At 41.0% G+C, this 23361-nt stretch overlaps 1 protein-coding gene across 3 annotated transcripts in view; it reads left to right on the top strand.

Annotated features, from left to right (window-relative positions):
• FTO (FTO alpha-ketoglutarate dependent dioxygenase) overlaps positions 1–23361 on the top strand; it is a 412272-nt gene that overhangs the window by 315691 nt on the left and 73220 nt on the right. The gene's annotated exons all lie outside the window — the stretch shown is intronic.

The raw sequence follows: 23361 nt of genomic DNA, 5'->3' as shown, positions 1-23361 counted from the left end.
ATCTTAACCACTGTACCACCAGGGCCCCAATACCTCAGGAAAGTCATTAAAAAACATATTGCAAGGGTTGGCAAGCCTAAGAGGTAGGCACAAAAAAGAAAAATGGAGAAATGTTCATAAACAGTTAGGTCCAAAAAAGGGAATGAGAGTTTACTGGCAGGAAGAACAAATGAGCAACAGAATCAGCATGTTGGGATTTTCCCAAAGATCAGTGCCTAATACTGGTTCCAAAATGGTGTCTCGCAAGAGCCCAGCTACCAGGTAGCATTCCAGACTGGGTCTGCCCAGGCCTCCCACCAAGCCTTGTGCCAGTGATATTTGCCAGCACATTCTGCCTTTACAAGTTGCTGGCTTCTCTACCACCACCCTGTCCCACCTGCCTCAAAGACTCACATCTGGCCTTTCTGCTTTGAATCCAGCGCAGTAATCTCCACGATCATGCAGCTTCCTATATGACTCACCCCACCCCACCACACTCCTCAGTGCCTCCTGGCAAGACTCAACTTGATTCTTCTTTGGATAGAGAGGAATTACTGTCAGAGTTGAAGGTTCATCTGGAAAATGACATTTCCCACACTCTTAAACTTGCATGGCAACGAGGAACGCAAGTCCATTTTTGATTGTCACTATGAGCTTTGTGCAGACAAAGATAGGGGCCATTGAGCCAATGTAGCCATTTTACTAAGGTGGGTTTTTCAGTAGCTCTAATAGGACTTTTTGGTTGTGGGTATAATGCTAACTCTTTAGCTTTAATACAATGCGTAATTCCTTCCTTCCTAGCTATTCACACTTGTCAATCTTCAGTAGAATATACGTGGGAAATGAGTATGACATGCTCTGACCCAGTTGTTAATAGTCAGGGGCCGACCATCGTAGCATTTAAAACTGGTCCTGTTGTCACCTATATTTTTTGCAACCAATCCTTCACGACTCTCCCCCACCTCCTGATTTTTATGAAGGCAGGGGATTTTGGACAGTGCGAGTCACAGGATTTTAAATAGCTTAATTCCTAGGTGTGTTTGGTATGGAAACAAAGATAACCCTGTTCTACAGTGAATTTGTGCCCCTGGGTGAATGGCCAGGTGTTCTTTCAACTGAACTGTGAGACTAATTTCTTCCTGGCCTCTGGAAACCAGCTGAAGCAGGGGGCCAGCTGGTCTATCTTCAATCTTGCATACCAACATCTTTCTCTGATTCCCAGATTTCCTTTATCCCCAGAACTTCCTCTGGTATGTACATCCCCGACAGTAAAAGATGTCTCTTATTGGATTTGGGTATTTTACAATTGTGAGTTGAGGGGAGAGGAAGGGGTGGGGAGGATTACATTAGAATATTTCCAGAGGGATCATCACACTTTAATCTCACCCACCTCTGACTCTTGTGTTTCAGATGATCTCTGCATTCATAAGGTGACACCGCTGAAGTAATTGAGGGTGCCATTATGAGTATTACTCTTTTTAATATCTAAATGATACACAGTTAATCTCAATGAAAATAAAGTTAATTTACATCCACTTGTAATATGCATGACTAGGAATATAAAACAAGAAGCTGTGCTATGCAGAGTCTTGTCCATAGGAGAGAGTTCTTTTGGAAAATTTCTGATAACTTTCAGTTGCAAGGCCAGTTCTTTTGTACTTTTATGATGTGAGACCTGCAGAGGCCCAGAGATTTGCCTGGTGAGTCACAGGGCAAAACTGGATATTAGGAAGCAGGAGCCTATACCGGACAGTCTGGTGGTTCTCAGAATACCAGATCATATCCGTAATTTATTTTCCCAAATAGCTGTAACATATAAGATTCTCCATGCGCTAAGAAGGGTATTTGAAAGTCACATTGAAAAGTAAGTGATAGAGGACCTCTGGTGACTTGAAGCATGTCCACTTGCAGCAGGGTGTCCCTGTTGATACTTGTAGTATAATCTGCATCCATTCTCACAAGGATTTTTAAGGGAAATGCGTTTTCCTTTGCCAGCGATATATGAGCTTTGGTTCTCAGGAGGCTGTAGTGCATCGGTGAAAGCTCTCTCCATCTGTTTTCGAGAAGAAACTTGGAGACCTCCTCCCCTCCACCTCACCCCCCTGTGTGAGCTGCACTGTGAGGCACATGGAGACACCTACTGAAGTCTCACATGTGCGCAAATTTTGGTCAACTGTACCAAGTAATCGCCCTCTCAGCCCAACCGGAGAATGGTGCCCTCACGTCATTCGTACCAGTCTAGCTTTTCTGGAGTTGGTGCAATAAAACAGGTATGGATATTCAGTCACTTTTTAATGGAGAGACAAGTCCTGGACATTTCAGCTGAAGATACCTGTGAACTGAATGTTATCAGATATTTGCATATTATAAAATCAGTTACGATTTATGTGAAGTATTAAATGTCTACGTGACATCACCTCCAAGGTGATCCTAGCGACCTTCGCAGGAAGAATATGTGTCACCTGCAGGGTTTGCACACAAGAGTTGTTTGTTTTCAACAACTTCTGGCACTTGGTGACAGTTGTAGTAGCTGAAGTAGCACGTTAAGAAGCAGCATGGATTGGTTTTCAAAAGTGAATTCCCTGTGGTTAATAACTAATAATACAGTTATAAAGCTGAGCCCATGGCAAAAAATGTCCATGCCAGGAGGGAATGGAGCTAGGGCAGAAAACTTGGACCAGCTTTTTTAAAAAAGATTTAAGACCCACAGACTGGGAAAATGCAACTTAGTACCCTGAATAACGACTACTAGTGCTTGCTGAGTGTGTACCACGTGCCAAACAGTGTGTTGCATGCTTTACATAGAATGTCCCATTTCCTCCTCACAATACTCCCTGGAGCAGATACTTTGTTATCTTTACTGACAGATAAGGAAACTGAGGCTTTAGAAGTGGAAAGTGACTTACCCAAGGTCAGACAGTCTCCAACAAGTAGGAGAGACGGATTCGACCCCACAGTTGGCCTCAGAGCTGTTGCACGTAGCCATTTTGCTATCCTGCCATTACATATCGTTTCTGTCTACAGCAGGGGTCACAAACTAAGAGTCAGCAGTCCAAATCTGTTGTTTTTAGGTGCCATCGAGTGGATTCCGACTTACCGTGGCTTCATATGACAGAGCAGAACATCCTCATAGGGTTTTCTAGGCTGTAATCGTCACAGAAGCAGAACGCCAGGTCTTTTCTCCCACAGATTTGGTGGGTGGGTTCAAACCTGCCAGGCGCTGCTTGGAAACTCTATGGGGCAGTTCTACTCTGTCCCACAGGGTCGCGATGAATCAGAATCGACTCGACGGCAGTGGATTTGGTGGTTTTTGGGTTATGAGCAAACTGAGACTCAGAGAGGTTAAATAACTTGTCCCAGATCAGACAATCAATAGGTGCAGAGCTAACAGTCAAATCCAGGTAGCCTGGCCCCAGAGGCCACTCTTTTAATAATCACTAAAAATGGAATTGTTTACTAGCGTTTTAAAACCTAGGTATTTCACAGAATGAAGATGTCTGGCTTCTCTTAAAAAACAAGATCAGACAACACTTGTCCCATTCTTCCACCTGCCAACAATCCTTTGGCAGCTATGGGGAGCTGCTCATTGTAAAGGATGCACCCCCTGTCCACTTACCCCCACTTGGGCTGCTTTACTTTTTGGTTGCCCACCTGGATTTTGGAGGCATTTTATTTCCTAGTCTGGGGTCTCCCTAGTCCTGGAGCTGCCTCTGCTGCAGCCTCAGTGTCTGTCTGTTTTGTGTGTTTCATCGTAGCTCAAGCTGTTTTATGCTCTCTAAAAGCTTTCCCAGAAAATAACTGGACCTTTTCCCCTTGACTTGGCGCCCCTCAAAGAAGGGCAACTCTGCAGGTGGAGGATCTCCATCTAAGCAGGTGGGAACAGATGAGGTTTCTAACCTTTATCCCTGTTGCTGGCTGATGGCAGTCTGGTAGTGCTTGGTTGGACCAGTATCTCAGGCTTTGGCCTCCAGCTTGGTGGACTATCCTGTGGCATTCAGATACCCAGCCTCTGTACCCGTCAGAGCAAAATACAACTCTAACATCCAGAAATGAAGAAAGAGATAATCAGCACATACGTGCCGCCTCCTCAAACTAGAGATTTTTATATTTAAAAAGGGCTTTTCTAAGAACCCAGTCTTGATTATTTGTTCCATGTTCGGCCAAACCAATGCATTACTGGTAAGATAATGAGTGGCATTCACCCAAGAGTAATCCTTTCAGGGATTTTGATGATGCAGTAAATCATGAGTGTAAAGTCTGAGTGGTTTATGCCATTAAAACCTCAAGATAGAATTAGACTTGTAATCACCACTTGCTCATGTTTTGTCATTTATGATAATTATAGTAGTAATAATCAGTGTATTGTTGAGAAGTAGCCGTCAGAAGCATCCATCAATTTTTTATCGACACCAAATCAAGTTGATACTTCATCTTTGCTGCAGAAATGTAGATTGCACCAATTAGTCTAAAGAAATCGGGCAGTCATTAGCAATGAAGCAAGCAGTTAATCTGCAGAACATATCTGGTCCTTTTGATGCCAACAATCCCTCTTAATTATGTGGAATATCGGAAGCGTCTTCAGGACTCTGTCAATGGTGCCCTTGTTGGCTTACTTGGGAGAAACATCTATGCCCCCAACTCTTATTTAAAAGGATGCACTACTAATGCCTCCCAGCCCCCACCTTGCACCCTTATGCACAAATTTATTCTCATGCAGAACCCTCAAATCAAAGCAGAAGGCATTTTCTTTTTCTTATTTAGAAATAGGAATTTTCCTCAGTGGGCTTCTCTCAGTGATGGTGTGTTAGCTCTCCATTTTATACTTGTTAACTATTTCTGCTCACCCTCCCAAGTCATGGAATAATCGTCTCTTTCTCTCTCTCTTTTCTCAAAAGAAAAGTCAGAATTTAAAAGAAAAATCCAACTAACTGTAAAGAAATCCTGGTGCTAATGAGCTTTCTGCATCTGCCTCAGGTCTTTTCCCCAGGCTAGCCCAGTCTTCCTCTCTAGACATTTTCAATCAGCCTTGTCTACAAATTGTACTAAGCAGCTGAATAATGCAAGGTGGAAATTTCAAATGTGTGTGTGTGTGTGTCTGTGTGTATACATATATATATGTATTTATATATGTTTATATATGACACCACCTGTGTAAGCGTTTTGGTAGATTTTCTTCTGAGCTCTCACATACACTGTTTCTAAGAGTTTAAACATAGTGAGTTTTGTTGTTGTGTTGTTGTGGTCATTATTATCCAGGTATTCTTTTTTCACGTAATAATAATAATTTCTTCACTTTACTAACAGTTTTGATCATTTTTAATGGATGCATAATACTCTATCAAATACAGAGAATGTAATTCATTTAGTAATTCCCCCATTTGGGGGCATTTAGGTTGCTTACCTCTTTTTCAGCCCCCACAATAAAACACTGCTGTGAACATCTCTATGCCCATATCTTTTCCACTTGTTTTGGATTGTTTCCCTGGGATAGATTGCCCAAAGTAAAGTATCGTTAGCTGCTGTCAAGTCAGTTCTGACTCATAGCGACCCCATGTACAACAGAACAAAATACTGCCTGTCCTGCACCATGCTCACAGTCATTGTTATGCTTGAGCCCATTGTTGCAGCCACTGTGTCAGTCCATCTTGTTGAGGGTCTTCCTCTTTTTTGCTGACCCTCTACTTTACCAAGCATGGTATCCTTCTCCAGGGACTGGTCCCTGCTGATAACATGTCTAAAGTATGTGAGATGAAATCTCACCATCCTCACTTTTTTTTTTTTAATAATTTTTATTGTGCTTTAAGTGAAAGTTTACAAATCAAGTCAGTCTGTCACATATAAGCTTATATACACCTTATTCCATACTCCCACTTATTCTCCCCCTAATGAGTCAGCCCGCTCCCTTCTTCCAGTCTCTCCTTTCATGACAATTTTGCCAGTTTCTAACCCTCTCTGCCCTCCTATCTCCCCTCCAGACAGGAGATGCCAACACAGTCTCAAGTGTCCACCTGATACAAGTAGCTCAGTCTTCGTCAGCATCTCTCTCCAACCCATTGTCCAGTCCCTTCCATGTCTGATGAGTTGTCTTCGGGAATGGTTCCTGTCCTGGGCCAACAGAAGGTTTGGGGACCATGACTGCCGAGATTCTTCTAGTCTCAGTCAGACCATTAAGTCTGCTCTTTTTATGAGAATTTGGGGTCTGCGTCCCACTGATCTCCTGCTCCTTCAGGGGTTCTCTGTTGTGCTCCCTGTCAGGGCAGTCATGGGTTGTGGCCGGGCACCATCTAGTTCTTCTGGTCTCAGGATGATGTAAGTCTCTGGTTCATGTGGCCCTTTCTGTCTCTTGGGCTCATAGTTGTCGTGTGATCTTGGTGTTCTTCATTCTCCTTTGATCCAGGTGGTTTGAGACCAATTGATGCATCTTAGATGACCGCTTGTTAGCATTTAAGACCCCAGATGCCACATTTCAAAGTGGACCATCCTCACTTTTAAGGAGCATTCTGGCTGTCCTTCTTCTAAGACAGATTTGTTCGTTCTTCTGGCAGTCCATGGTACACTAAGTCAAAATTTATAAGCCTGTTTATAACTCTTGATACGTATTGCCAAACCACTTTCCGAAAGAATTGTACCAACTTAAAAAAAACAGTAACATATGCAAATACCAGTTTCGTTTTAGTGAGGGAGATCTCAATTCAGATGGATTGGCATGCTCATAGCTAAGCTAAAAATATCAGTGTCACCCCTCCACAATGGACAAACGGGCACAGTATCAAACTGGGTCCTGACTCAAATTGGCTTAAACAAGGACAGTTACCATCTCACATTACAAGAAGTTCAGACAGAAATAGGACAGCTGTAGGTGTGATATGATCCTAGGCTCAAGGATGTCATTGAAGACCAGGAGTCTTCTCTTTCAAGCTCTGCTATCATTATCTTTACTCTTATGCTGTCTTCCTTCATGCTTCAAGCAGCTCCAGGCATCACATGCAGGTGTAGAAACAACAGAGGTGAAAAGAGATCAACTTTTCTAGTGTCTCCTTCATAAAAAAAAGTGAGGAAATTCTTCCTAGAAGTTCCCAGGTGACCTCCTCTTCAGTCTCATTGCTCAGCTCTGGGTCACATATCCACCCCTAAACCAAGTACTGTCAAGGGACATGGAAACACAACGGCTGGCTTATCAGATAAGATTTACTCCTGAGCTGGCAGTGGGGTCAACGTCCTATGAGTGTTGAATACCTGAATAAAATTCTGAGTCGACAGCAGTGGGTATGTGGGGTTAGCAAGGAAGATGGAAGCAGTAGTTGTTGGGAGGCAAACAACAGTGTCTCCTTCAGGCACCATGATTTTCTTTCTTCAGCCTCTGGCACAGTCTTATAGCCAGTTCATATTCTTCAGTAATGGTGGATATATACCAGTTGCTGGCAGATCCTCTGTGTACTGGGCCTTGCCCAGCTTATGAGGTCCTTGTGCACAGGGACCATGCTCCTTATATCTCTTTCATTTTCCTAAAAGCCTATTCGGTGCTGGGCCCCTGAGATAGAAACCGGAAACTGCTCTATTCCATCGTGCCTGGCATATGCAGACCTGCTGCAGGAAAGAAATTGGAGAACTGTTTCTCCTCTTGGAGGACTTCCTGTTTGGTAGAGACTTAACACCTAGTGGCACCACTGGCAGGGCTTCTGCAGAGATGGAACAGGTCTGGCTTTGCAGCCTCTGGATGACTCAGCTCTGTGCCTCTTCTTCCACTGCCAGCCCAGCATTTTGGGCATTTCACTGCTCACCAGCACCTCCAGGGAAAGACCGGAAAAGAAGGCAGAATTGAGGAACTTAGATCAGTCAAATATATCTTGTTTTCTCTAATTGGGAGAAATGGCTGAAATTATTGCCTCAAAAGGTATTTAGAAAACTATCTAGTTTATTTCTACACTTATTTTCCCACTAATTAAATTACTGTGCTGTTGTGTGCCATGGAGTTGATCCCGACTCATAGTGACCCTATATGACAGTTGAACTGGACCATAGGGTTTCCTAGGCCATAATCTTTATGGGAGCTGATCAGCATGTCTTCTCTGCCACAGAGGGGCTGGTGGATTCGAACCACCAACGTTTAGGTTAGCAGCCAAGCATTTCACCATTGTACCACCAGGACTCCTTGACAAATTATTAGCAGTATTAGATTTTAGAGTAAAATTAATAAGTAAAACAAAAATGGCAGTGGCAGCAGAAAACATGTTCCTGAATCAAGGACACCAGCCTGGATACTGTATGCCTGAGAAATTCAGGACTGTTATGGGTTTTACATACACAGCTGGGTTATAGGATAGGGATATTGTCTCTTTACTAATGCCTAAGTGGCAAGTATTATTTGGCACCAGGGATAGCAAGACAATCTTGGAACAAAGCTGCTCATTCCTTCACCCAGGCAGCTGAGGGCCCAAGATATTCCCATTTCTTCCCATACCGTGATGGAGTCATTGCTTCAGTTACTTTCCTGGGTGGAGCTAGGGAAAAAAAAAAAAAAAACCAACCTCACCTACTGTACTCCTGCATTTTTCATTTTATAGTTTCATAAGGATTTTTACAACATAATTACATGTTCCAATTATGAGATTACATATATTTCCACCACTTATATAATCAGGTGTAATTACAGTGACTACTTGAACAGACAATAGTAAAAATTACTTGAAGCAAAAATTGCACAACTGAATGCTATTTCAGAAAACATTTGAAGTATATGCTCCACAGACCCCCAAAAGAGGTGGATCAGAATGGATATAATATCCTTTAAGTGACTATGAGAGTTTTCGTGGGTTATGGCACCAAGAATGACTGGTGTCGTGTTGGAAGATTCATCCTTTTAAAAATGCTTTTCAACTAATGCTATACAACCTAGCTACCTGTGCACAAAAATTGTCCTGACTTTGTCTCCTTCCCCTCACCTTCCCATCTCATTCCCTTTGCGCTTCCATCCTCACTTCTTTTTCCAACTGTCCTTTCTCCTTGCTACCCCTTCTATCCTATTAGGGGCTGGGAGAAGGGTTTGAAACTGCAGACTAGTGGGGAGGAATGGAGCAGATTCATGGGACAGTATTTCCCACTAAAGTGATCCATGGATCAAAATGTTTGAGGGTGGCTGGCTTAGAAGAGTTACCATGGTCTTTAAAATTGTCTAGCTTACTCCTCAGAGGGTAGTCTGGGTAGCAAGTGAAGGTCTATTGGGTTTTGTGACCTTTAGGAGAATCTTCAGTGTGGTATCACTGTTATATGGGAGACAAAAGACTGAAGAGGAAAATCAACGCCAGACTGGAATGTACACAGAATTTCCCATTGCTGTCAAGTTGATTCCGACTCGTAGCGACCCTATAGAGAGAGTGTAACTGCCACATAGGGTTTCCGAGGCTGAAATCTTTAAGGAAGCAGACTGTTAGATCTTTCTCTGGCAGAGCAGCTAGTGGGTTCGGACCACCGACCTTTCAGTTAGCAGCTGAGCACCTAACCACTGTGCCAGCAGGGCCCCTAGACAAAATTACAAAAAAACAAAAAACCCGTTGCCGTCGAGTAGATTCCAACCTTAGCAACCCTATAGGACAGAGTAGAGCTGCCCCGTACGGTTTCCAAGGAGTGCCTGGTGGGTTCAAGCTGCCTGCCTTTTTTTTGGTTAGCAGGCAATAGCTCTTAACCACTGTGCCACCAGGGTTTCCTTATACAAAATTAGGAGCCCTTAAAACAAAGTGTGATACTACAGGTATTTCCTTAGAAACAACATGCTAATTTATTATAATTGTTTCTTCCTGCCACAGAAAACGAGATACATTGAAAGAGTAATGTATCTCCTAGTCAATCCCCTTTCCTTGGGTTTTTTCTCTAGAACATTTCTAAACCAACATGTTTTTAAATAGATGTTTTAAGATGTTTATTTGTGGGTTGGAAACCCTGGTGACATAGTGGTTGAGTGTTATGGCTGCTAACCAAAAGGTCGGCAGTTTGAATCCACCAGGCGCTCCTTGGAAATTCTATGGGGCAGCTCTCCTCTGTCCTGTAGGGTTGCTATGAGTCGGAATCGACTCGACAGCAATGAGTTTCTGAGTTATTTGTGGGTTACTGTATTTCACCAGAGCCTTTGCATCATCTCACTTATTTTTTTTTTTCTTTATTTAAAGAAGAAAAATCCTAGTCACCTGCCCTAAATTTGCAGTTCAGAGTGGGCTTTTTGACTAGTCAGTCAGGTTCTCCTAAGGCTGGTATCTCTTAGGTGAGCTGCACATAGTCCATATGGAGCAAATTAGAGAGTGAAAGAATGGAAATGCCACTGTTTCTGATTGGTTACGGTGGTATTTACAAAAAAAAAAAACCAACTTGCCCTGCTTTGGAGAAGAAAGATGGATAAAATGCTCTTTGAACACACGAGTCTTTTTTTTTTTTTAATGTCGGTACAGAAGGGTTGCATTTATATTTGGCTTTCCAGACCTGTCTCTTGACCTTCTAATTACTTTATTTGAAACAGCACTGAGGGTATAATAAACCTGGAGGTTGCCTCTCCTTTGCTTTATCATAAATTAAAGCTGCTGGTTTGTTGAGGTGAAAGTGGAGGCAGAATGTTCATTACTGCTCGAGTGACGGCTTGTCAATAGCAGTGCTTTTTAGGTTTGTTCCAGTCAGCACTTGCTGTGCATTTTGTTGGACCACTGGGAAATAAATACAACAAGATTATACGTTTGGAATACCACAAGAGTTCACAGGAAAAAAAAAAACACAAATGATAAATTATATACTTGGTAGAAAGTGACATGCTATCTTGTGCTATTAACAACCAAAGATAATTGCAACGAATTGTAATTGCAGTTTGCAACTTACAGTACAGTGTGTCCGACATCAATCTTAATAGTGAACAAAGCAATTTATATTAAAACTTAATTCACTTGGTAACTTTCTGCTGTATACATGGGAGGGAACAGATGTAGCTTTTCAGAAAGTTCAAAGGCACTTGAATCGTGGAGAGAAATGCTAATGCAGTAAGCCTCGGAGAAATATTGCATTACTACTTGTAATGAAAACAAATGTATGTCATTATCTCCTGGTTTGTGTTTATTTAATAAAATATGCAGTTTGCACGTTGGTGAATTCGTTGTTTCTGAATGGATATGGAATGATGTTCTATTTGGAATCAAAGGCCAAACCGGAGCAGCAATTATGCCTCTAGTGTAAAGAGTCTGCTTTCTAAGGGCCTACTGTTTTAGTTGCATGCACCTTAAAGCTTCAGCGGGTTTTGTATGGAGTGTAACAGCAAACTGGGGTAACTTTATTCATGACTTTCCTTAGATTGGATGTCTTTGAAGCCAGAAAGGGAGATCTCCTGTTATTACTTAAGAAAACAAGCGTATTTGTTTTGTGAGCTTGACTGATGGCCAGTAGAGCAGTTGAGTGAAATCTCTAAACTGATTAAGGCTTTAGTTCAAATGATCTCCTACCTTTTTCATTAATTTATTCCTTAATGCTATTTTGCTGCTCTTCTACCAAGGATAATAATCTCATACTTGCTGACCTCCATGAGTGGATGACCTGAAGCCCATAACTAATCTTATTTACTCCCCTGACCAGCCGAACTTCATTTACCTTGACTGGATAAAGAGCTTCCCATTGCTAAACTGCCCTTCCCTGTAGTAGTCTGGTTAATCTGCAGTGAAGGGGGCGGGGGGCGGGGGGACAATAGGCTCTCCCATTCAAGACCCAGAAACATCCTGGGGCAGTAGAAACTTTGTGCCTTTTTTCTTCCTTTCTTGAAACCACTTTTATGCTTTTAATTATTCATTAATTATGCATTTTAATAACTGGATAATATTCCATTAAGTTCCTATACTATGTTTTATCTAATTATTCTCAATTATTGAAAAGTTAGGTTACTTCCACATAGTTTCACTGCTATGAATAATGCTGTAATAAAAATCTCTGTAGGTGTTTTCTTTATTTAGATTGTTTCTCTGGAATATGTTATTAGAAATAGTGTTATTAAGTTAATGGTGTAAACATCTGTGTGATTCTTGCCTCACATTACCAAATGTATGAACTATTTATAGTAGTTTATATTGCCATCAGCAATGTATGAGTATATGTTTATCACAGTAGCTTTGGGATTTATCCTGCTCTTCCACTTACAAACTAAATATTAGGCAAGCTAAGTCACTAACCTCTCTGCCTCAGTTTTCTCATCTGTATAAATGGAATAATAAGAATGCTTACTTCATAGGTTGTCATGAGTGTTATATTAATATATATATATATATGTAAAGTTTTTGGAATAGTGCCTAGCACAAAGGAAGCACTCAATGTTGCTATTATACCAAAATTTAACTTTTCTACTAATTAATATCACCTTCCATTTAAGCTTCAGCTTTTAGATCAAATGCTGTAGTAAGCCACTGAATCTAGGTAGTCAGTAGAATTCATAGTCAGCAACTTGCTATTCAGTAAAAAATTTAAATCACTTAGGCAGGGGGTAGATTCACCCACTAGGAAGAACTTCACAGTAATGAGTATTCTGCCTGTAAGGTAAAGACTTTTGGAAGCACTTTCTCTTAATTTATAACAGCAAAATAACTGATCCTAGAATGATCTCGATGGGCCTTGAAGTGTTAGGGCTGTGATGCGATGATTCTGTGATTCTCATATTCAGTGAGAACCCAGGTTCCCTCCTTTTGGGTCTTGGGTTGCTCAGCGTTGAATAGCAGTATCAGGTAGCTGCTGATATTTAAGTAAGACAAAGCACTGATTTTCTGAGTCCTTTAATTTTGGAAAATTTTTTTCAAATATGTTGTTTCTCAAAGAAAAACCATAATTAATTTTATTATTCCATGGGATGACTCTGATGAGATACATCTGCTGTATCTTACTGAAACTTGATAATAGCACTTTCTAAAGCAGTTTTCCCTGGGTGATCACAGAGGCCCTGGTCAAACTCTGCCCTCAGCTGGGCATTAGTTACCCAAGGCACAGTCTGGAAATTACTTTCTTGACACCTTTTTTTAGACAAAAGGAATGTAGATGCCTTACAGTTCCCCGAGTTAGAGTTCTTTGGTTGCAAGCAACAGAAACAAATGCTGGTTAACTTAAGCAAACACAGAGGTTCTTTTTTGAAAGGGTACCCATAAAAATAGACAGGACAGGAAGCAGTGCAGCACCAAGGACCCAGGCATCAGGAATGAGTAGGCGCTCATCAGGGTACTGCTGTTGAAAGGAATGGGCTCCAAACCTTCTTCCATCCTTGAGACACTCCACTCACGAATCAAAGTCAAATGGGGCCGACCTTGGATCTTCTGCCTGCTGCTCAGTGAGGGGAGGCCAGAGCACTTTGATGACAATTCCACTAAAACTGCACTCTATGGGGGGAAGAAGTTACCCCAAAGAAAATTGGGGTCCTGTTACTATAAGAAGGGAAAATGGAGGCTGGACAGCTAAAAATAACAAAGGTAGGCTGAACTTTTTAGAGACTGTATTACTACAGTAACTTCCTCGACACTATTGATTAGGAATATAAAAAAATAGTCACAGACACTATGAAGTATTTGGACCACCCGGTGGTCATTGCCCATGACGTTAGCCTTAGACATAAATGTTATCTTTTTTTAATTAGTCTGTATGACATTGATGACCCACATAATCGGCACTTGGCAAGACGAGTATCTCATATTTGGCTGCAAATATCAGAGACCTGAGAGGCAGTGGCTTAAGCCACAAGGAGGTTTGTTTTTCTTTCATGTGACCCCACAACATCACCAATGTTCACAGCTCCTTCGGTCTTTCTGCTCCTGCCATGCTTTGACATGGCTTTTATCTTCAGGTTCCCCTCATGGTCACAAGGGAACTGCCATAGCCCCTAATATCTCATCTACATTACAGGCAGGAAGAAGGAAGAAAGGTAGGAAAGAGCAAACTGTGCCTGCCAGTTGGGTCAACCCTCTACTCCTTTTTAAGGAACTTTCCCAGAAGCCCTACCCAACAATCTCTGTCTAGATTCAACTGGCTGAAACTTAGTCACTTAGTCACACCTATCAAGGGAAAACTAAGAAATGTTTTTTAGATGAGCACATTGCTGCTTCCAACAAAATCAGGATTCTGTAGGGAAGGGAGAAGGGATATTAGGAAGGCAACCAGCAGTTTCTGGCACAGCCTCCTTGTTTGAAGTAGACAGTCTCCAGCTCAGTGAACCCTCCCTGCGGCCCACTATGTCCATCATATTATAGACCAGAAGCCAGGAAACTAATAACGAAGCGCTTTCTAGAGTAGAGAGTGAAGTGGATTGAATGATGAAAACCAGGCCATTAAATAAAGTTCCAACATTTTCTTCTTGCCCAAAACATTCACAGCAAACTCTGTGGAGTAGGAATTGAAGGAAAATGTGCCATGCCATTTTTCTTTAGCCTTTTTGCAATGCAACAGGACAATCAATACAAATCTTTGCAGTAATCATATATTGATTTTTCTGGAATATAACTCCATTTAAAGCACTTTTATCCCCAAGAGTAGAAACATTGGAGGCTATCAAAGGAGGAAGTAGGTTTCCTTGACCTCATCTGCAGTGCACAATTGATTAACAGAGAATAGTTATGAGAGAGAGAAGTGAGAGCAGAGAGAGAGAGAGAAGTCACCGAAAGGTTAATACTAGCTAAAGAGAAACATGATTATGGGACATTAGGCTTTTTGTAAAATTGTAAGATTGGGATAAGAAAACGATACCATGAAAACGTACGCAGGATTTTGAGTACTACTTGGCATTCCATGACTGTGCCTTCCCCAACCTCCTGCTTCCTAACAGCCATACCTAAATTTGAGGGATTGGCAAAGCTGGGAATGGACATGGCCTAATGTGTTCAGTTAGGCCCAGGACTGATAAACTGGCTTGTTAAAGGAATGTAGGGTCATATTTTAGTATTTTTTTTTAGTATTAGAGGCATACTAAACTACAACTGTAAACCAAAACCGACTGCCATCGAGTCGATTCCAGCACATTGAGTACCTATAGGACAGAATGGAGCTGCCCCATAGGGCCTCCAAGGCTGGAATCTTTACAGAAGCAGAATGCCACATCTTTCTACCGCAGAGCGGCTGGTGGGTTCAGACCACAGACCTTTTTGGTTAGCAGCCGAATGCCTTAATCACTGCACCACCAGGGCTCCTTAAACTACAACTTTAGCATATATTCTATTAAATGTTTCAGACAAAGATAAAAGAAAGAAAGATATTAAAAACCCTCATTTTTATGCCTTTCCTGAAGAAAACAGAACATAAAAGAACTACTCCCTTCTCTCCTCCCCATCACTTCACTCCCTAAAGAGAAAAAAATCTGCCCTCTGAAAATCCCAAGAGTTTAGGTCTGCTGGATGTTTCTATGCACAGATAGATGTCTTCATACAACAGACAAGAAGAGTAACTGGATGGTAACGTTGAAAAAAGCATGCAAGTTCTGCTCTGCCTCTGGCCTGAGTAACTGGAATGTCACCAAAACTGAGGATGATGCTGTTGTGGTTGTTAGGTGCCTTTGAGTCGATTCTAACTCATAGCAACCTGGTGTACAACAGAATAAAACAATATGTGGTCCTGTGCCACCCTCACAGTCATTGTTACACTTGAGCCCATTGTTGCAGCCACTGTGTGAGCCTACTGTGTCAAACGAAGGATGACGCTTCTTAAGGCAATCCCAAATTAATGTCTCTTGGACGCTCCTTACTGAAGAAGACAAGAGGGCGCCCTGATTTTCTCTTTGTTTACAGTGTATTGTTCTCAGTATAGGGTAGCTGTGAGTCAGAATTGAGTCGATGGCAGCAGGCTTGTTTTGGTTTTTTTGTTTGTTTTCAGTATATTTCTCTCCCTAAGTACCTCTGGTTTTTTGTATTAAGGCTGAGTTCTTACAAACAACCTCTTTATTAAATGAAAAGTTACATGTATCTTCATTAGCCTTCTCAATGTGCTATACTTGGTACTGTTTATTTTACTAGCAACTTCAGGAGGTTTTTTGCTTTTTTTTAGCTTCAGGCAAAGCAACTAGTACACATTGTCAGATAAAGTGTCTTATCTGTCAGCAGCACCCTTGTGAATTAATCATAATTCAATAGGTTTACTAATCAAGATTTGAGATGCATGTTTTGATAGAGCAATCAGATTTGTCTAATCTATCATTAGTTGACAGTGGCTGTGGGCAAAGTACGAACTTGGCAATGGTAGACTTGTTTCTGATCCCTTTGGCTTGGTCTACCAGTTGGGTAGCATCACTGATTGTAGCAGTGGACCAGGCTTGTGACTAATTAAGTTCTATTTCTCACCCTCCCTAGCCCTCTCTCCCCCTTCCACCAATTCTCAGAATAGGTTCGGTGAAGTTCAGCTCTTATGAACCTACCCAAGTGAGCAATAGGTGTGGGAACATGGGGTGCTCCCCTTGTCATTTTCACCTGATAACAATGGTGTGCCAAGGCAAGTGACAAATCTCAAGTATGATTTATGGTATCACTTAGAAATAGTGGTTAGAGAAAAAAACTTAGTATATTGTTAAATGTTACTCTTTGTCACATCACATGGCACTAAAATTTGTACTACCACTCGTCTGAGTTTGCTGTACTGTGGTGGCTTGTGTGTTGCTCTGATGTTGGAAACTATGCCACCAGGATTTCAAATACCAGCAGGGTCACCCGTGGTGGGCAGGTTTCAGTGGAGCTTCCAGACTAAGACAGACTGGGAAGAAGGACCAGGCGATCTACTTCTGAAAAAACTGGCCAATGAAAGAAAGCCTTATGGATAGCAGTGGAGCATTGTCTGATATACTGCTGGGAAGTGAGCCCCTCAGGTGGATGGAAGGCATTCAAAATAGAATGGGAAAGAGCTGCCTCCTCAAAGTAGAGTTGACTTTAATAATGTGGATGGAGTCAAGCTTTCAGGACTCAAAATGAGAAGAAACAGTGGCAGACATCTGTTAATAACCGGCATGTGGAATGTAGGAAGTATGAATCAAGGAAAATTGAAAATTGTCAGAAATGAAATGGAATGCTTGAAGATCGATATCCTAGGCATTAGTGATCTGAAATGGACTGGTATCAGCCATTTTGGTTCGGGCAATCCTGTGGTCCGTTATGCCAGGAATGACAAATTGAAGAGGAATGGTGTCGTATTCATCATCAAAAAGAACATTTCAAGACCTATTCTGAAGTACAACGCTGTCAGTGATAGGATAATATCCATACGCCTTTAAGGAAGACCAGTTAATATCACTGTTACTCAAATTTACGCACCAACCACTAATGCCAAGGATGAAGAGACTGAAGATTTTTACCGTCTTCTGCAGTCTTCTTGACTTATCCATTGGAAATACCGTTTTTCAACAGCATAAGCGGAGAGTATACATGTGGACCTAGCCAGATGGAATACACAGGAATCAAATCAACTACATCTGTGGATGGAGATGATGGAGAAGCTCAATATCATCAGTCAGAGCAAGACCAGGAGCTGACTGTGGAACAGACCATCAGTTGCTCCTATGCAAGTTCAAATTGAAGCTGAAGAAAAATAGAACAAATCCGTGAGAGCCAAAATACGACCTTGAGTATATCTCACCTGTATTTAGAGACCATCTCAAGAATAGATTTGACACATTGAACACTAACAACCAAAAACCAGATGAGTTGTAGAATGACATCAAGGACATCATACATAAGTAAAGAAAAAGGTCATTAAAAAGACAGGAAAAAAAAAAAAGATGTCAGAGAGACTCTAGAACTTGCTCTTGAATGTGGAATGACTAAAGTGAATGGAAGAAATGATGAAGTAAAAAGAGCTGGACAGAATATTTCAAAGGGTAGCTGGAGAAGACAAAGTAAATTATTATAATGAAATATGCAAAGACCTGAAGTTAGAAAACTAGAAGGGAAGAACACGCTCCGCATTTCTGAAGCTGAAAGAACTGAAGAAAAAATTCAGGCCTCGAGTTGCAATATTGAAGGATTCTGTGCACAAAATATTAAATGACACAGGAAGCATCAAAAGAAGGTGGAAGGAATACACAGAGTCACTTTACCACAAAGAATTGGTTGATGTTCAACCATTTCAGGAGGTAGCATATGATCAGGAGCTGAAGATACTGAAGGAAGAGGTCCAAGCTACACTGAAGGCACTGGCGAAAAGCAAGGATCCAGGAGTTGACGGACTATCAATTGAGATGTTTTAACAAATGGATGCAGTGCTAGAAGTGCTCACTCATCTATGCCAAGAAATTTGGAAGATCAACTGACTAAAAGAGACCCATATTTATGCCTATTCCAAAGAAAGGTGAATGCAGAAATCATCGAGCAATGTTAATATCACACACAAATAAAATTTTGCTGAAGATCACTCAAAAGTGGCTTCAATAGTACATTGACAGGAGAATTCCAGGAATTCAAACTGAATTCAGAAGAGGATATCATAACTGATGTCAGATGGATCTTGGCTGAAAGCAGAGAATACCAGAAAGATGTTTACCTGTTTATTGACTGTGCTAAGGCATTTGACTGTGTGAATCATAAGAAATTATGGATAACACTGAGAAGAATGGGAATTCCAGAACACGTATATGCTGACGAGGAACCTGTACATAGACCGCGAGGCATTTGTTTGAACAGAACAAGGAGATACTGCGTGGTTTAACATCAGGGAAGGTGTGTATCAGGGTTGTATCCTTTCATAATACTTACTCAATCTGTATGCTCAGCAAATAATCACAGAAGCTGGACTATATGAATAAGAACGGGGCATCAGGATTGGAGGAAGACTTGTTAACAGCTTGTAATATACAGAGGACACAACCTTGCTTGCTGAAAATGAAGAGGACTTGAAGTACTTACTGATGAAGATCAAAGGCTACAGCCTTCAGTATGGATTACACCTCAGTATAAATAAAACAAAAATCCTCACAACTGGACCAATAAGCAACATCACGATAAATGGAGAAAAGATTGAAGTTGACAAGGATTTCATTTTACTTGGATCCACAATCAACGCCCATAGAAGCAGCAGTCAAGAAATCAAATGATGTATTGCATTGGGTAAATCTGCAAAAGACCTCTTTAAAGTGTTAAAAAGCAAAGATCTCACTTTAAGGACTAAGGTGCATCTGACTGAAGTCATGGTATTTTCACTCACCTCATATGTATGCAAAAGCTGGACAATGAATAAGGAAGACCGAAGAAGAACTCATGCCTTTGAATTATGATGTTGATGAAGAATACTGAATATACTGTGGAGGGCCAAAAGAACAAACAAATCTGTCTTGGAAGAAGTACAGCCATATGCTCTTTAGAAGCAAGGATGGCGAGACTTCGTCTCAGGTACTTTGGACGTGTTATTGGGGGGACCAGTCCCTGGAGTAGGACCTCATGCTTGGTAAAGCAGAGGGTCAGTGAAAAAGAGGAAGACCTCAATGAGATGGCTTGACACAGCGGCTGCAACAGTGGGCTCAAACATAGCAAGAACTGTGAGGATGGTGCAGAGCTGAGTAGTGTTTCATTCTGTTGTACGTAGGGTAAGTATGAGTCAGAACCAGCTCAATGGCACTTAACAATACATTCTTGTGGGTGATTTATAGCATAGTTTGCATATTTGTTCAGTTTGATCAGATAAATGAATGTTTTTGTTGTAGATTGATATTTTCTTGTAAACAGTGTTTAAAGTTCTGATATAAAATCCTGAAATAATAAGTTATACTGTTTATACCGTGTGATAGTCATCAGTACATTACTGTGGGAAATCACTTTATGGTGGAGTCTTTTACCAATTTTTCTTTATCTTTCTACATTTATTAATCTTAGTATAAAGATATTTCCTTATTATAGAAAGCTTAGAAAATTCTAGAAATGTCTGAAGAAAAAAATTTAAATTTCACATAATCCCATCAACTCTGAGTTAATCAATAGTAACATTATGTCATCCTATTAAAAATAAATAAGTAAAAACACAAATACCTCAGTGAGTGATTACTTGACAGTGTAATCAATAAAGTCTGATTCGATGTGCCATGCCCTTCTGGAGTCTGTAGAACACCAGAAGAGAATCCCAAAGAACACACAAAGATCCTACTTCTCTCAGGGTTTCACTCTCTGCATAAAACACATATGAGAAAATTCATTTAAGCTGTTTAGCGCATGCCGTATGTTGGAAGTGACATCTTTTCAGTTTCACAGGCATGTCGCAAGCCTCACTAAATGAATGCCAGCCGCAGTTTGAGAGATTTGCAGCTTGGATGATTTAGACAAGAGATAGTGGAGAGTTACCTAATTAGACTCCAGGTGTAATTATGCAAGGCGTTCCAGGCAACAGCGTGCAGTGTGTTAATTAGCTTTCATGCTGAACACGCAGTAGCACCAGAACAAAGATGGTTCATGGTGGAAGAAAACCGTTCTCACTTTGCCTGTAGCGTTAGCATTAGTTATTATCTTTCTAAAGGTACCACCCACCCACCCCTTTTCTTTTGGTTGAGGCAGGAGGCCTAAGAGCAAGCTGTTTTGCAAGAAGTTCATCATTCGTTCCTATCATTCTCTTCCTACTTTCCATAATCCTAGCATATTCTTTGGAACTGTCTTTACAAAATAAAATGTGTGTTTATTTATCTGTTGCTGGTTGGTAAAATTCAAGCAATTCCCATCCCTGATTTTTTGCTCTACATGAAACTCCACAGGGTTCTTTCTGTGGTGAAGAAGAGAAAGGTGTTCACTAATATCCCTTCAACAGTCTTGTTCCATGCTCCCCGGTCGATCCCATTCCTGTCTGTAGGTAACAACAATGAGAAAGACACTAGTTAAAGAATATTCTCCCTTTTAGTAAATTAGTCCATGGCTTTATCTGTGCTGGCCTCTGCTCTCCCTTGCCACCCAAATAAAGTAAGCTTTGTAAATCCATGTAAGTCAACTCTACACATTTGCATGAGAAAAGATTTCAGGTAACCAGTGGAGCACTGTGTATGGATAGTGGCCAATTAATTTTCCTGCCCTCTCCCAGCTCAAGTGGGAGAATTCCATTTTGAGGTTCTCCTGCTAATCATCTCTCCTGTCATCTCCCTGTGACTTCATTTTGCCTAATAAAGTTAGAGTGACACACAGGATCACCTTGTTCATACGGGAGATGAATCATAGTTCTAGACTTTCTGTACAATAGCATGAGATTAACACAGATCAAGGACTTCTCAGAAACATGAAGAATAGTCAGACTTAGCAGTTTGGAGTCACCAACCATTTTTTTCTGGAACCTCTCAACCAGCATGAGAAAGACATGCTTCAGTTTTATTGCATAGTGCTAATAAACAGTCTTGATTTTTCTTGTCTTATGGGAAGGAAGGAATAATAAAGACCTATTGTATAAAAAGCATTATCCGGGACCACTTGGGACTGTGGAGGGAAGGACTCTGAAAGATGAGGGACATTTGGACAGAGGAGGGTCATTGGACGACGGTTTGAGCTCCCTTTCCATAGTTTTCACTTTAATATCTAGTGCAACTCTGCCATCATTGTTTTTTTTTCCCTAGCATCCAATGAAGACCAGATCAGGCCTTCATAGTCAAAGCCAGAGCAACCAATTTTGACCAAGCAGTTGCTTTTTTTTTGCAAGATTATGATTGGTGCATCACGAATCCAAAGAAGTCTAAGACAGAGAGTTTACCATCTATTTGGGAAATAAGACATAAAAACATGGAAAGTAAATGCTAATAAGGAATATTAAAAAAACAGTTCAAGACAACACTAGGGGAGATATGTCATAAGACAATATGTGATTGGTATGTGTATTTAAGAAATTCTTTTAGAAGAAAAAAATGCTTTTGAACCGTTCCAGTAGTAGGGGCTTATAGACACTAATTCTGAATCCTTCAAGCATTAAGAAACTGAAGTATTCTATAAAAATGCCTTTCATTTTAGAAATTTCAATGCAAATGAGAAATCTGGTCTATGTAACTGATAAACTCATTATTTTAGATTGTCGCCAAAATGGATTACACCTTAAGAAAACAAAAATCCTCACAACTGGACCATTAGCAACATCATGAAAAACGGCAATGGGTGATGGGTGTAGGGTCACTCAGGAGCCCTGGTGGTGCCATGGTTAAAATGTTTGTCTGCTAACTGAAAGGTCGGCGGTTTGCACCCACCAGCTGCTACACATTCTGCTTCTGTAAAGATTACAGCCTTTGAAAACCTACGGGGCGTTTCTACTCTGTCCTGTAAGGTCGCTATGAGTCATAATCAACTCAATAGCAATGTGTTTGGGGTTGTTTGTTTATAGGGTCTCTAGGAGTCAGAATGGACTGTATAGTAACAGATTTTGTTTTAAGATGTAAACATTTGGATGGAGAGAGGTCATCCAAGCCAGGTAGAATGGTATGAGTGTGAGAATAGGATAGTATAAACCAGGTTCATGTGTTAGGCTAATTGGCTGAGACAGAAAGATCAGGAAACTTAGACCAAATATGTGGGAGGCTCTAAAAGATGGCGAAGTTCTGAGAAGCCTTCAAATGAGGTAAAGTGGGCATGTGCTAGGTAGAAGCAGCGATAAGTGAAGTCTGAACTTCAGAGGAATTTCTGATGTGAGAGAATTTCATAACCAATTGCTTGTGGGGATGAAGAAGAGGAAAGGGTCAAGGGTGATTCTCTGATTTCAGACTTGGAAATAAGCGGACATATGGAAAAGGGGTTGTGTGTTCCAGCCCTCGTTTGAGTATGGGGAGTTTTATGGCTACAGCCATATAAGTAGCTATTGGCAAGACCTAAGGTACAAGGAACAAAGTACAGCCTTGACGTTCTCTTTCCAAAATTAGGAGATTATGCCTCAAAGTACTACTTTAACCTTCGTATTAACTGAGTAACCTGATGTGTACTGATAAAGTACTAAGCTAGTAATGAAAAGAAAAATGAAAATTCCCAAATGTTGAATTTGGTATTTCGTTGCAAGCTAATAATTGTCTTGACTGTTTTCTTGCAGGCTTTGTAGTTCAGTTATCATTTGCTGGCCCAATTCCCTCTTCATCCCTATTTAGATTAAAAAGTTTTCACATCACCTTGGTTTTCAGAAACTGGTAAATTGCCAAAAACCAAACCCATTACCGTCAAGTTGATTCCAACTCATGGTGACCCTATAGGACAGGGTAGAACGGCCCCGTAGGGTTTCCATGGCTGTAATCTTTATGGAAGCAGACTGCCACATCTTTCTCCCGAAGAGCGAACACCTGGTGGGTTTGAACTGCCGACCTTTAGGTTAGCAGCCGGGGCTTACCCATTGTGCCACCAGGGCAATCTGGACTGACTTTTCACCTACTTAAAGAGATACTGTTGTCCCTTAGGAACTAGTGATTTTCTTCATTGATGCGACTAAGCCTATATA

This window comes from Loxodonta africana, chromosome 21 (genome assembly GCF_030014295.1).
Source record: "Loxodonta africana isolate mLoxAfr1 chromosome 21, mLoxAfr1.hap2, whole genome shotgun sequence".
NCBI classification, from domain to species: domain Eukaryota; kingdom Metazoa; phylum Chordata; class Mammalia; order Proboscidea; family Elephantidae; genus Loxodonta; species Loxodonta africana.
Note: the sequence above shows the minus strand (reverse complement) of the source record. Positions and strands in the feature narration are given on the sequence as shown.